The sequence below is a fragment of the Neovison vison genome, chromosome 1 (genome assembly GCF_020171115.1).
Source record: "Neovison vison isolate M4711 chromosome 1, ASM_NN_V1, whole genome shotgun sequence".
NCBI lineage: Eukaryota > Metazoa > Chordata > Mammalia > Carnivora > Mustelidae > Neogale > Neogale vison.
Genome location: NC_058091.1, coordinates 296,606,888 through 296,623,424, shown reverse-complemented (window position 1 = coordinate 296,623,424; position 16,537 = coordinate 296,606,888). Strand labels below are relative to the sequence as shown.

The 16,537-nt window shown below is 33.4% G+C and overlaps 1 long non-coding RNA gene across 1 annotated transcript; it reads right to left on the bottom strand.

Moving 5' to 3' along the window:
• Positions 1 to 3,952: 3,952 nt before the first annotated feature.
• Positions 3,953 to 16,518, bottom strand: LOC122902306. Its single transcript, XR_006383792.1, has 4 exons — positions 16,401 to 16,518; positions 15,019 to 15,317; positions 7,164 to 7,219; positions 3,953 to 4,101 (listed from the first exon to the last, which is right to left on the bottom strand). It is a non-coding gene; the product is annotated as an uncharacterized LOC122902306 (long non-coding RNA).
• Between the last annotated feature and the right edge of the window lie 19 nt (positions 16,519 to 16,537).

Genomic DNA, 16,537 nt, shown 5'->3' with positions numbered 1-16,537 from the left:
GTCACTGGATTCTGTATTCCACTTCTTTCCTACCTGTGGATTGTGAGTGGTTTTATTTACTCTTTTTGTTGAACTCTATAGTTTTTGAGGATATGTTATAGATATTTATTTAACTTATTTCACCACCATCCTAGGAAAACACCTATCCATCACTGTAGTTGTTCCAAGGAGGAGAAAGGATGTCCTAATAATTTTATAAACACTTAAAAATGATTTATGTAATTGAAAAGTAAAGTACATATTAAAAAACAAAAAAGGTACATTGTTTCAACCCTCATATTATCATCTTTTAAATCTGTTGCTATACACAATTGTTTCCGCTTATATGTCAAACATTTCTATTTCAGATGTAACGTGGTTTTACATTGCTTTCATATTGTAAACTAATTTGTTGTTCTAGACAAGTTAATATATTGCCTATGAAGGGCAGCAGAATTTGCTGCAGTAACTTATGTCTCTTTGACAAAGGATTATTTTGGGCTGATTATTTTTAAGAAACAGCAACATAGGAAAAGCTCTGAAAACTGAGTAGAAGTTATCCTTTTGTAAGAGGTATTTACATTTATAAGGGAAATCTCTATTTTCCCCTCTCTGTACGAGGAAGAAAGGGATGACTAAATTTCTAGAAACTCTTATCAGTGAAGAAGTCACTGACCTAAAGCTGAGTAACAACTTAGCCCATGTTTACTGTGCTTTTCCTGATAGCCTCCCATAAATGGGTCCCAACTCCCTAGTATCTTATTTCGTCTCTCGCTGTAGATGGTATTTAAGGTGGCCACTTTGGTCATTTCTGGGAGTTACTCAAGTTTTATGGGTGTCTCCTACATAGACAGAACTTATACATGTTTTTAAACTTATGTTTTTCTCCTGTAAATCTGTCTTTTGTCATGGGGGGGGGGGTCTCAGCCAAGAACCTAGAAAGGTAAAATAAAAGTGATTTTTCATTCCCTATACCTGGACCTCTGAATAGTGACTGATTTTTTTCATCTTCAAAAATTGTTTCTCTGCTGGAGTCCTTTCTCCTTCTTGACTTTGTTTAAAAAAAAATAAATAAGTAAATTTAAAAAAAGAAAAAAAGACAATAGAACCAAAATGAAATCACTTGTGTTAAACCCCACATCAGCAAACCAAGACCTAATACATGACCTAATTGCAGTTTCAGTCTCTGACAGGAATCTAACTGTTAACAACTTAGCCTGGAATTACCTGGACAAAACTAGAGAGGTCATCTGGGAGAGACACTATAAAAGGAAGGTGACATTGTGTGAAAGGTTTGATATAGTTTCCTCGTCCCACCTCCTTTCTGCCTATAAAAACATTCTATTTTGTACACTCGTCAGAGGTCTTTTCTGATAGACTGGATGCTGTCCCACTTGAGAAGTATTAAATAAAGCCAATATGATCTTTAAAAATATTCAGTTGAATTTTGTTTTTTAAACACCTTTATTAACTGTATGTGCAATTGATATTATCACCAATTTACTATAAAATGAAGTGGATTTTTTTAAATAGTAAGTATTTCACAGAGAGAATAATGTTTAATTGCCCCTTGAGGCACCACCAAGTCAGCTGTAAGAGAATGGGAGCTTGGGATGACAGCTGGAAGGACAGTCCCCCAGAACAATTCCTCAATCCCGTATTTATTGGATACAAGGTAACAAAGGGCAAGAAAAGAAGGTTATACATTAGTCTGTGTCTAGTAAGTAAACAAGAAGGAATGTGAGTGCTATGTTGGTTACAAGGTTTAGAGGCAAACGAGGTAAACAGGAAGAGAAGTAGGGTGTGTCTGGTCCAGCAGCATGGGATTTCTAGTTGTGCAAATGCACTTAAATGGGTTACCTTAGCAGGAGGCTTTCTCTGAGGTGGGGAGACAAAAAGGGAAGCAAGGCTGCATTCCCAGCTGCTCAGCTTCAAGGCCGGGTATCATCCGTTCAGCCAGAGGCCTGCTGCTAGTACATGTTTTTCTCAAGGCCATCTTTGAGCATGCTTGTGTGACCAGTACAAGTCCTCATTAGATAAAGTTATAGTTTAAGCAGTATATTATTCTGAGGGACGGTTACAGGCTGCTAGGACTCTTAGCTCAAAAGCTCACCAGTACAAAGATTTTACTCAAGTACTTGTTTTAACTAAAGTCCAGATAAGGAAATTTTTAGCCAATAAGAAATTGGTTGTTTTGCATAACCCACAGAATTGTGCACAGCATCTGCTAATTATTGGTAAGATAAGACTCAGGGCATAAATCACTGCTACCTCAGTGCATAAATCACTCAGGGCATAAATCACTGCTACCTCCAAGGGTCCTCTGACTCAAGGAAGGCCTATTGTTCTACCAGGTGACATCACCTAGATACATAAAGCCCCTTTTCCAAGCCGTTCTTGCCCAGAGTTCCCTTGACCTCCCCACCCTTTGAGTAGTCGCCCTTGCCATAGGGACAGTTTGGTGTTACGAAGAACTTCCTTCAAGCAAATCTGTCCCGGCATCACCCAAGAAAGTTTGTGTGTGTGTGCTACTGCCACCTGGTGGTCATTTCTGTTTCTTTGCTCCGCTCGAAAAGCCCTTGAAATGTCTCTACAGTCAACCGGAGTAGTTTTTCTTATAACTACACATACTTCTTTTCTCTCAAAAAAATAGTGTCAACTGAGTGCTTCCTTTTCTACTGATCAGTCCAGTATATATCACTATAAAATTTAGAAATCTAAAATACAAGGAAAAAAAATTGATTGCTCCATTGTTAAGATAAAAGCACTATGCTAGTCATTGAACATATAACTAATGTGTTAAAAACCTCACTTTGGTACATCCAGCAAATGATTTCTGAAAACATCACGGCAATTTGATCTGCCACAATCAAAAAAGCATTTCAAATCTTTACTATTAATCAACATTGTAAACTTAAAAAAAGGGAGTGATTTCAAGTTTGGAGTTAAAAGTGGCATGTCATTTTAATATACATATAGCTATAAGCTAGTGAAACTCATTAGAAATTTTTGTCTCATCTTATGAAATTAATATCATTAACTTAGCATTATTTGTATAGATTAATTGGATTTCATTATATATTTTTTTAAATTTTTGATTTATGTATATTTAATAGTCCCAGCTGACAACTACAGTTTTCCTTGTAGTGATTTTCATTGTTTTAGAAATAATTTCCCAATAAGAAATAAGATTTTTTTCTTCATTAAATCTTATAAAGATTTAAGTACCTATATTCAAGAGGCTCTTGTATACTGGTCATTTTCTAAAGTTTGTGGTACAATATGCATTACATAAAATGGGCTGTTTTCACCATTTTTTAAATGTAGATTTCAGTGACTTTAGTACATTCATATTGTTGTGCAATTACCATTACGATCCATCTCCAGAATTTTTCATCTTCCCAAATGGAAACTCTGTACCCATTAAAAACAAAACAACAACAACAAAACCCAAATTCTTATTCCCTATTTCTTCCAGTCTCTGGCAGCTACCATTCTACTTTCTGTCACTATGAATTTGGCTACTCTAAGTATCTCATATAAGTGTATCATACATTTATAAAGAGCTCTTTCTGCCTGACTCCAGTTAACATGACCTACTTGCTGAGAGTGACCATTAGGCACATTCTAGTCATGATTTTATATCTACCATTATGATGTCAGCAGTTAGCACTGCTTGAAAGCTTGATGCTGCATGGAAAATGCTTCAACTAAGTGCAGAATTTAACCAACCTGGTAGAGTTCTAAGATGATAGCTCAGACCACAAATCCTGTTTTGTTATAACACTATAAAACACCGTAAAATCTTTGAATGCTCTATAACAAGTCAAGGGGTGGACTAATTTTCTCCCAGCCCTGGAGCTAAAAAACACCCTGCTCAAGAGTCAGGGCTTCCTTTGTAATGTGTGAGATGCAGTCTACTAGATATAATGCCTTGGAATGCAAGGAAAACTAGAAATCCACATACCTGTGATTTACCTTGGCCTCTGAGCTTCCCCCAGGAAATACTGATCCAATAGGTCTGATATATGCACCATTGAATAATTTGTCTTTGATTTCTCTAAATGCATCTTGACTGTCTTCAAATGACCTGTAGTCTATAATATCTTGCATTTAAAAAACCTATTAAGAAAGGGAATTTTGATATAATATTATACATTTATATAAAATATTTGCTATAAAATACTTGGTTTCTATAAAAGTATATGTAGAAATTCATATAAAACAGATTTTTAAGTTCCCTTCTGATAAATGATGAGACTATCAATTTTATAATTAAAAAAGTCTTCTCTTCATTTTTAGAGAATCATCTTAGAACTAACTATGGAAATCAGTTAACTTTTCTACTTACTTTCTTAAACGTTAAATGGAGTTTCCCAAGCAAAATTTCCTTTGTTGTCAATTACTGACTTCCAGTTTAATTTGAAGCTCAACGCATTTGGATTGACTGTCTGAGTATAACATTCCCAACTGCCTTATCTTTGATATACTTCCTATCTGTTTGTGGAATAGCAGTACACCACGTAAGATGGAAACCTTCTAGGTAAATCCTATTGTTCTTTTGAAGGATATATTTATGTATCATTATAATATCTTTTATTCCTTGTAACCATTAATGATATTCGACTTAAATAACATCAACTTTAAAAATAGATACTTTAGAATTATTTGCTTCTTATGGAATTGGAATTGGAATTTTCCCAGTTCGTTATGTAGTTGGATAAATTGTATTTCAGAAAGCAAAATAATATGACACTCACATAATAGTGGTAGAATGATAAAACTATTTAGCAGTAAATATTTTCTCTCTTCAAACTACAAGTTTATTGATGATACATAAAGCTAGAAAAGAAGTTAAAGCCTAATACAATCAATCAATTCAGTTTTTTTTCTTTTGACTAAAACTAATTAATAAATACCAGTTCAAAATAACTAATATATGGGGGCCTCAAAATAACTAATATATGGGGGCCCTCTGGTGGCTCAGTTGGTTAAGGGACTTCATTCAGCTCAGGTCGTAATCCTGGAGTCCCTGGCTCCAGTCCTGTATAGGACTCCCTGCTCAGTGGGGTGTCTGCCTCTCCCTTTGACCCAACCCTCTTCGTGTGCACTCTTCCTCTTTCTAAAGTAATAAATAAATAAAATCTAAAAAAAAAAAAAAACCCACAAAACCTAATACATGTAATAAAGAAAAAAATAGATGCATGTTGGTTTTTAAATTTTGAATGAATAGCTTATAACCAAAATACCAGTTAACATATAAAGCATGAAACAACTCCCTTATGCTTTGAAACTTAACTGAATATAAATGAACAAGCAGAGTAAAATGCTGACAAGCTCTTTAATTTTTACTCAAAAGTTATGACTTTTGAAAATAAGTTATGACTTTTGAGCATTAATACTTACCAAAAAAAAAAAAATGCCTGTTGCTAACTTTATATTCCTACTCTATTAATTTTAAGAAATGGACCAGACTAGAAGAGATGCAGGGAACACAAATTGACATAGAAAATTTTTAGGTGGATTTATCTAGGAGGAATGAATGTGTATCTAACAGAGTGCTTAAAAAATTCCAACTGATAAAATATTTAAATTATTCAATAAGAAAATGCATGTATTAGAGATTCTGCATGAGGATACAGTCATGAGGATACAATGAGGATTGTATGAGGATACAATGAAAAAAAAATACCATTCAATTTGATTAGAGCATTTGTGGCAAGTTTTTATAGAGTAAGGACAGAAGGAATATTGCAATTCATAGTTTAGAGAGGGATAAAGGTTAAAGTTACAGCACTGGGTTTTGTATGGAAGTGTTGAATCACTATTTTGTAAATAAATAAATATATTATTAAATATTTTAATTATTTATTGTTACAATAAGATATTTTATTATTTCATATGAATAAAATTATGATTAATATTAACAAATTGTATTTTTATGTATTCTTTTTAATTGAACTCTAAGAAGGGAATATTAAACACTCTGTAAAAGAAACACATTAATAAAATATGCCACTTTTATTGACTTAACATAGAGAAGAGAGGGAATTCAGAGAGAAAAAACGTCTACTAGAAACACAGAAGGTGACTCTGAGGCTGAAATATAAAAGAACATCCATTCAGTGTATGAAATAACTCAGAAATAGAAACACAAAGTCATGTTCAATACAACTGTGCAAAAGACAGAAGAGAGAGCTTTTCTGTTTTTGTTTTTGAACCACAGAGCAATTTCTACAAATAAATGTGGCAAGTACCTGGTCTGTGGAAACTCTAACAGAAGCAGAAGGAACACACAGGTCAGATCAGTGCCAGTTAGGCTTGAACAGAGGTACGTGGGAGCAATGAAATTAGAGTGAACATGAATCTAAAAATGTACCTAATGACTAGACTACGCTATTCACGAAGGGTCACATAAGCAGTGAAATTCAGAGATAAAGCAGAGTCTGCCAGACAGCAAGCTGTTATTGGAAGTGGCAGACATGTAGTGTGTGATTAAAGAAACAGCAATAGTTGAAATAATTTACTGTGTAAATGTCAGTTACCTGCATTTTCTTCCAGTCTTTGAAAACTATTTCTATCAGAACAAGGTCTTAGAAGTGGGGACCTCTAAAATATGCTGGTTCTTAAAGTCAGGCAAACCAAAAATATAAGAGGGAGACTCAGACACTTGACACAAACAAGTGTAACCTTTCATAAATTGACACTGCTACGTTGTGCACTTTCTCCACTTATACTACTAAAGACTTTTAAGTCTGTGTCGGTTAAAAATGCCTATAAACTTTAGTATGATATCTTTTTTTCTTGTTTCACAATCCACATAAATCTGGTTTTGTGTGGTCTATAAGATGGAGGTTTATGATCAATAATTTCACTTATCTCAGAGAAATAAATGGAAAATTAAGTTGGTTAAATGATCAAACCCAAAGCCTCAAAATAAATTATATATTAGAGCACCTAGAGGTAATATCTTATACCATAAATATTTATAGGTTGGGGTAATAAATCATTATGACCTATAAGACATTATTTACTAAGGGAACTTTAAACCATATATGACACTTCAGTGACTCAAAATAATATAGGGTGCCAGGGCCATTCAATGGGGTAATGTCAGTCTTTTCAGCAAACAGTCCTGGAAAAATTGTATATACACATGCAAAAGAATGAATCTGTATCCTTACCTTACATGCTATATAACAGTTAGCCAAAAATGGTGCAAGAACTCTGAGCAAAACTCCTGAAGACAACATAAAGAGAAAAATCTTTATGACATTGGCAATAACCTCTAGGATATGAGATCAGTAACACAGGCAACAGGGGAACTTGGTGGCTAGGTCAGTTGACTCTTGGTTTTCGTTCAGGTCGTGAATTTGGGGGCCTGGGATGCAGCCAGAAAGTCCTCATCAGGCTTCATGCGCAGGAGGGAGTCTGCTTGAACATTCTCTCCCTTTGCCCCTCTCCCCTTTCACATTCTCCTTCTCTCTCTCTTTCTCAAATAAATAAATAGATCTTTAATAGCACTGGTAATAAAAGAACATATAGATATATTGAGCTTTATCAAAATTAGGACATTTGTGCAGAATTTCATGGTGCATTGCAATAAAGCTATAATGAGATACAAACATTGTCAGTGCTTACAAAATTGGTTATAATCTAGAATGCAGCTTGGTCAAGAAAGGAGAACTGTAGAAAAAATAAAAAGAAAGCTGAAAGGAAGAAAGTATTGAAGGTGAAGAAAAGGAAATGAAGATGAGAAAATCGATAAGGGAAAGAAGGAAGAGAGGAATGAAAAAAGAGTAATAAGGGAAATGGGTAAAAGCAAAATATTGCAAGATTTTTGGTTCTGTTTTGGTTTTGATTTTGGTTCATGTCAAAGTTTTCTTGAATTACTGATAAGGCACCATCCGAAAGACAAATGATCATGCCTGTAGGTGTTTGAAGACCTCATGAGGGAATGCACAGGTAAGAAGTCAAGTTAGCTAAATGACAGGTTAATTTTCTATAGAGCTACAAAATCACAAGCTTTGATTTATCCTTTTTATAGGCCATAATCACAACTCATAGGTTTTTCAATAAACTAGTTTCTAACTTTATGGGGCCGGAAACCATCAATCAAATGTAGAAATATCTCTTGAATAGATTATCTGTTAATTACATGAGTGGAAAGTAAGCTTATAAAAACTACACTTCAAAATATTACATAATCACTTGTCATTTTGCCTTATTTTCATGTTAGACTCAATTACCTTTTTGTATATAAGAAAATGAATGACAGAGAAAAGAGAAAAAAGGAACTAACTGAGGAGAAACCTTGGAGAAATCGTTATCCAAAATTTCAGTTGCCTAATGCAAGCTCATTAGGGGAGTGTAGGCTTTCTGAACAGGACTTAACGCTTTTCCAGTGATTTAATAGTCAATGAAATAAACAAGGCTAAAATTTATCCTGCCTCTCTGTGAATACCTTTTCCTTGAGTAAACATAACTTGTCATAGTTTTGCTATGCTATTTACATAATTAATCATAGTCTTGCTAATAAAATTTATATAAGTATGAAGAATATTCTAAAATACCTAAAAATTAGGTATACAAAAATCTTATTTCTTTAGTCTGGTAGACATATTTTAAAATAGTTGAGTTGGGTCAGTTCAATTCCTGTATCATCAGAAGTTAATACCATGAATTTTAATCAGTATGCATTTACAAAACTTTCTCTGTTTAACAACATATGTAATCATCTGTTAATAATTGAAAATATAACCTTATTAATTAAAAATTAGTAACATGCTAATGCTACAAATTATAGGGCTATGTATAGTAATGAGGTTTATGATACAGTGAATTTAATACATGATTTAAATATCTGAGTCTTTGATTTCACTAGTTTCATGGCTGAAATTGTACCTTCAGAATTGAATGAATCCAAATGTTTAAAATTTGGCCACAGGTTTAAAACATTTAGGCTTATACTACGAGTCATATAAATTTAGCCAACTCCAGAAGTTTTATTGTCTTCTGGGTAAATACAGTATGTTTGGGTCTATCCTCCTTGAGACACATTTATATTCACATGTATATTGAGATGGCCAGATGAATTTGAGACATGGTCTCTATATATGAAAGTTTGTTGAACTCTTCCATAGTTATGACTTCATCTCCAAATATGACTAAAACTCTGATTCTATTGATCTCAGAGTTCAGCATTGGGAAATAAGTTCTGTCTTCACTTGCTGTCTGAATAGCTCATGTATTCAGTTTGAGTCTGAGTTGTTATTTTTTTTTTAAGGTTTTTTTTTTTTAAGATTTTATTTATTTATTTATTTATTTATTTATTTATCCGAGAGAGAGAGAGCACAAGCAGGGGGAGAGACAGAGTGGCAGGCAGCGGCAGAGAGAGAAGCATGCTCCCTGCTGAGCAAGGAACCCAATGTGGGACTCGATCCCAGGACCTTTACATCATGATCTGAGCTGAAACAGAGGCTTAACTGACTGAGCCACCCAGGCGTCCTGAGTCTGAGATTTCTAGTTTATATGTTCATAGATGTTATCTTATGTTTGCTATTATTATATAGGACATTTATAAAGATATAAAAGGATTGGAAAATGTCGAAGTACATAGGGCGAGTTCCAGAAGCGTCTAGAGCATGGGAGCTTCTGTCCCCATGGCTTTGGGGTGTATGAACCTCCCAACACATGGACGCTTTCACCAACCTGGAAGTTCCTATCAATACAGAATTCTCCCTCCTCCTGTGGTAGTCCATTAAATGAGTTTAAGTTTTTTTCTTATGACTACTTGCCCTGACCTAGACATGTGATAAATAGTTGCACATATTATAAATTGAAGAGCATTATTATGAGAGTTATTTCCACCTTGCTTTTACAAATATGCTTTATAAATATGCTTGCTTTTATAAATATGAAAACTGAGGCTCAGGAAATTTAAGTTATTGGCAATGATTCATGACTACAGTGTCTTTCATTTGTATCACAATGCTTCTTGAACAGAAATTTGCTCTTGGTAATTTCCATTATGGCCAAAATGAAAATAAAATTTATATATTTATAAATATATAAATATGTATAATTAGCTATGCATGTGGCAATCTGTAACTACAGAAAGAAAATATCTTTCTTTTACCTCCTTTACCTTTACTTCCTGAAACTTTTCTGTGCGCTGTGTTATGAACAGTCCTTATCTCAACAATGTCATGCAATTTTAAGTTCTTATATTCTCATTGCTGAATGTTCCTCCTATCATCATCCACATTCATTAAAGTTTAATAATGCCAGTCTTTGAGCATGATCTAACTTGAATATAGTGTATCTGTTGTAACTGAAATATCATGGAACAGATATAAAATGCTATCCTTGAATATAAATGCATCATTAGAAATGTCAAGTATGTTTATTGTCTAATACCGAAATACTGCAACATAGAACCTGAGAAAAATGTGTGCATAGGGAGGACTCTGCATTTGAATCATATTCTAAGTATAAAATCTTGTATATCTTATAAAACTAATATCTTGTTTTAACTTAATTTACATTTTTAATTTTGTCAGAAAATTATATACTTCACTTGTTTACAAAAATACCGTAAGACTCCTCTGCTCATATGCCCCGGGAGGCTGGTGGCTATATGTTTGTACTGCGTTAATACAGTTTATTCTCTATAATTGGTGCATATGTTATATCAGCAACAACCTGAAACATCCAATTTTCCCTTGGTCTTTTCTCTTAGAAGGGCTGATCTTGTGCCTGATGATGCTACTGCTAGATCAGGAAAAAGACCTCTGAGGTCAAGCAGGAGCCTTGTTCTTACAGTATGTAGTCCTTTGCGTGTCTCAGTTTGTCCTTGGGCATTCTGCTTTAGCAATTCTGACTACTATTAATCTTCAAAGTCCTAAGTGTCTACAAGTGAACTGCAGCTTATTTCTTTACTCAAGGGCAGGTATTTTATCTTTTCAAAAGTAGCCAGCATTTACCAAGCATAGTCTTAAAACTATTTTAAGTGTTTTGTAGAATTGTTTTCATAAGATTCATAACTCTCTGAGGTAATGCAGTGGCCACAAAAATGTACCTTGTAGACCCCCAACTACCAGGAGAGAAGTTCCCAAGTTCCCAGGTTCAACCCCAGTTCCCAGCTGCTCTGCGATCTACCTCTGCATGTGTGTGAGTCCGCACTTCACTTGGACTGCTCCCAGATAATAACTGAGCTCAGCAGGGGTACTGCTGGACATCCGTTCCTGGGATGGGACTATCTCTGATGGTTGTTTTTGACTTAAAAACTCCCCAACAGCCTTGTGAAATTTTCCATATTGCATAGCAGTTTACAAACCTTCTACACAATCTACCTTCCTCTTTCTCCTTCTATCTGGGTCAGATTTCAGTTGTGCTTAGATCACTGTTCCAATCTTATGAAGTTCTCTCTCCGATTTCTCTTTAACATTCCTGCACATTTATGTTGTCTTGATCCTACTTCTCAGGTGATTCAAACCAACACAGACATATACTCCCATTGTTCTTATTTTTTTATACCATGATGGAAATTAAGGTAAATAATTTATCCAAGATTACTGATTTAGGAAGATACTTCTGGGACAACACTATATTCCCCAAAAGGAAGTCATCTTAGGTCTAGTCAATTTACTGCAACAGTAAGTTCGAAGAATACTTGTGAGTTAAACTTCAGGATCTGTATGGAGTTTGAAATATTTTCTTTTTTTTTTTTTTCCATCTGCATTATACCTAGTAGGAATTTTCTGTTTTGTAACATGTCATTGTTCCATAATTTTTAGAACTTTTGTAACAAACTTTACATTCCCTTTTCTTTTTTTTTTTTTTTTAATTTTCTTCATGTTATTTCATTGTTCCTAGGGGCAAGGACTTGCAGTGACCACATGTGGACAGGATATATTAAATAAATTGTGCATATATTCATTAAGATTTATTTAACATAGATGCATCTTTAGGTATTTATTTGTTAAAGCATTCTTTTTTTTGCATTTCTATACATAATTATTTAGTTAATTTAGTTAGTATATCTTTAACAAATGAGACCAATTTCTTTATATATTCATATGAATGTATACATATATTCAGCTTCTGGCTTGTCACTAATTTACATATTTAAAACTTCTACCGTTTATTAAGAGATTTCTTTTCTACATGAAATAATAACATTTGTTTTCTTTTGTCACCTAATTAAAAGGAAAATGAGCTTACGTAGGTGTCCTCCCAGAGCACACTGAAAATTTCTCCATGGTTGTAACATAACATGGACTTTCATTATGTAAGATAATCCACTTCAAAAGAAAGATGCAACTTCTATTATGAGTTTCTGTTTACCAGAACATGTTTAGAGTTCCATAGACCTATGATGATGGCATTGATTCAAGCCGAATCATAGATGTGGTATTATGTTGATATATTCTTTAGAATATATACACTTAGATGCCATTCCGGCCCTCTACCAAAAATTATACATAATAAAATATTATAAACAGAAGCACTTTTATAGATTACGTCTTCTAGCAAGTATTCTAAATAATTTGAGAAATACTGTTCTACATAGAGCAAATTTTTGAATGAGAATACATACTCATTGAAACATATAGGGCTCCCTGTTGAGCAGGGAGCCTGCCTCTCTCTCTCCCTCAGCTGCTTCCCCTGCTTGTGCACTTGCTCTCTCTCTCTCTCTCAATCTCTCTCAAATAAATAAAGAAAAAAATAAAAATATATAACTTCTGTCAATATTGATTGCCAGTAGTTAGCATATTAAACTATCATATAGGACTGTTATATCAACAATATTGGTTTGATAGAAATAAAATGGTTTTCAGAATAAGGGCTTCAGGATTTGGAAACTATACTGATTATTTGGCATATGGGTAAGGATTGTAACAAGAATAAGAATTGATAGGATCTTTTAATTAAAGCTTGAAAATAAATATTAGGTTCCCTTTTCTTCTATCTCTGACCTTCAGACACCTTTAGAAATTCTGTAATTATCTTAAGTATTAATTCTGGAAAACATAAACAAATAGGAAGAAAAAATAAATTGTCAGGAGATAACCTGAGAGCTTTTCTTTTGAACCAGAACTGCCAACATTCTCACAAGATTGGGAATCATTAAGCTGAATGAATGACAGATACTAAAGTATTTTTGAACATTTTCCCATTCTTTTACATCGAATGCAGATTTTAGTAGATGGTAGTGTTCCCTCAAAAACATGTTCTGATACTCTTATAAATCTGATCATCATTTTATAGCTTTGATGAGGTTTTTTTTTCTTCATTCATGAATGGATGATCTGAGTCACTTGTGGCCTAACAGTATTTGCATTTCTACTCCTCAGTGCTTAAAAAATATAAACATATCTGAATCCATTAGCGAGCTTCGATTTATGGCTTATAAGATTGTATTATTCTGAATAAATGATGCTGGATAAAAATCTAATAAATTTACATAATGGAATCTATAAATGTAATGGATTAACTGCATTAATGTATTTGTTGCAGTAATTTACTTTTTCTTTTTAGATGGAAAAGAATGTTTTTAATTTTCCTTTAACAGATATTATTAATCTTGTTGACTTTGTGGCCAAACAAGTTGTCAGATCTATTTACCACTAAAGATAAAAATGTCTTGCATTTAAGCCTCTGGGGGAAAATGCTACATGAATTTCTAAAAGATTGCTTTGAATATAAACAGATATATAGGAAATATTTAAAACATATCAATGGGAAATAAAAATCATTACTATATTGCATTATTTCTAAGAACTAAAGCAAAAACCAATATAGTGTCAAAACAAAATGAAAACAAAAATTATACACTGTTACACAAGAACATTAACCTCATATTTTTAAATATGTAAACATAATTTTAAAGTGAAACTTTATTTTTCATAAATGAGGTTGAAAATAATCATTTTTGCCCTTATTGTTATCCAGTTGTGCAATAGTATGTCTATCTTACAATCACATTTCATTAAAAACTATATTAATTTAGTTTCTGTTTTCTGAATTCTCAGAAACACATTTTCTTTGCTAAATAGTTACAGTTATAGTTCAGAAAACTGAAAAAATATATACGTATGACATTGAGTTCTAAATGACTTATTAAACATGAATGACTATCTTTGTGTTGGTCAAGATTTTAAATTATGGAATAAATATTATTTAAGATAGAAGTAGCTCAAATTAAAATTAAGTTTAAATGCAGTAGTTTAGGAAAGCTAGTGGTGTACTTCTATCATACAAATAGTAAGATTGTTTAGATGGCATTGAAAGAATAAAGATTTTTACGATAAAATCCAATTGAGTTGAGAAAAACACAACCACATTCAGTTGAAAATGAGGATCAACAAAAATGTCATTTCTTTAATATTTTACCCCAAATATGAAGGTATTAGAAGTTAGGATTGGTATACCAATAATTAATTAGGGAAAGTAGAATACATTTTTTTTAAGTTTTATTTATTTATTTGACAGACAGAAATCACACGTAGGCAGAGAGGCAGACAGAGAGAGAGTGGGAGGCAGGCTCCCTGCCAAGCAGAAAGCCCGATGTGGGGCTTGATCCCAGGACCCCGGGATCATGACCCGAGCTGAAGGCAGAGGCTTTAACCCACTGAGCCACCCAGGCGCTCCTAGAATACCTTTAATAAAACCAAAATATTTTCTGTCTTTAGTACATATATAACTCTCTCAGGCAGAAGTTATGACAAAATGATTTTGTGACTAAAGAATAGAATAACACCCAATGTAACTTCAATCACCAATACAGAGGAGGAAATTTTATTTCTGAGCAAATATACACACACACACACACATACATACATACATACATATACATACATACAAACAATCTGTATTTGTTTTCTATTTCTGCAAAATAAATTACCACAAATGTAGTGGCTTAAAATAACACCCATTTATTATATCACAATTAGATAGTTCAGAAGTCTAGGTGACTCTGTGCAGCTTAGAATCTTATAAGGGAAAATTGCAGTTCTGGTCAACGTTGACTCTTACCTGGAGATTTTTGGACACAGTCCCCCTCTAGTCTTATTCATTTTATGGAGAATCCGATTTTTGTTGTTTTAAGATGGAGGTCTCAAATTCCTTTCTGGTTGTCAGTTGTGTTGTTAGTTCCTTTGTCACTGTCAGTTGTCAGTTCCTAGAAGCTGTCCGCACTCCCAGTTACACGGCTCCCTCATAATTTATAGATATATGTATCTGAAATTCTCTTCTCCTTCATCTTTCTGGCTTCCATTTCTGTTTCTACTGTTAAAGGCTCATGTGATTATGAAGGTCCCACTAGGACAGTTTACCTATTTTAAGGTCATCCATTAGTAATAATCATTTCACCAGCAAATCTTTACAATGTAAGCAAACATATCCACTCTCCCAGAGATTATCATATGAGGCCTACTGGGGGCTATCCCTATCAAATCTCTATGAAAATGCCAATGACATTTTTCTGGAAGTAGAAATAATAATCCTAAAATTTATATGAACCACAGAGGATACCAAATAGCCTAAACAATGTCAATAATGAATAACAAAGCTGGAGTTATACTTCCAGATTTCAAAACATTAAACAAAGCCACAGTAATCAAAACAATATAGTAGTGGCATACAAACAAACAAATCACCAGAATAGAAAGCCCAGAAATAAATCCATATATATAGAGAGAGAGATAGATAGATATAGATATATAGTTATATAGAGATATATATATAGATATCTCACAAGGATGCCAGTACTATACCATGGGGAAAGAACAGTTTCTTAAATAAATGGCTTTAGGAAAACTGTATATCCACAAGAAAAGAATGAAATCAGACCATTATATTATACCATACCTAATATTAACTCAAAATAGAATAAACATTTAAATGTAAGACTTGAAATTCTGAAACTCCTAGAGAAAAACATATAGTTCATAGCATTGATCTTAGCAATGATTTCATGGATAGGACACCAAAAGCACAGCCGAAAAAATACAAAAATAGACAAGTGGAACTACATCAAACTAAAACATTACTGCACAGCAAAGGAAAGGATCAACAAAGTGAAAGCTAATGTATGAAATGTGAAGGTGCCTCGTTAGCGCAGTAGGTAGCGCGTCAGTCTCATAATGTATGAAATGTGAAACGAATATTGCCAACCACATATCTGATAAGAGTTAATTTCCAAAATAAAGAACTCTTGCAATTGAATATTAAAACAAAACCCTGTGGGGAGTGCTGTGAGGTGTGTAAACCTGGCAATTCGCAGACCTGTACCCCTGTACATGTTTTATTAACATTATATGTTAATAAAAAAATAAAAAATTATAAAAACAAAACAAATGACCCAATTAAAAAATAGACAATGTACTTGAATAGACATTTCTTCAAAGAAGACTTACAGTTATCCAAGAGATATATGTTCAACATCACTAGTCATCAAGGAAACGCAAATTGAAGGACACTGGACACCTCTTAAGATGACCATTATCAAAAAGAAAGAAAAAGAGTGAGCACATCCTTTCCAGCACTTAAAATA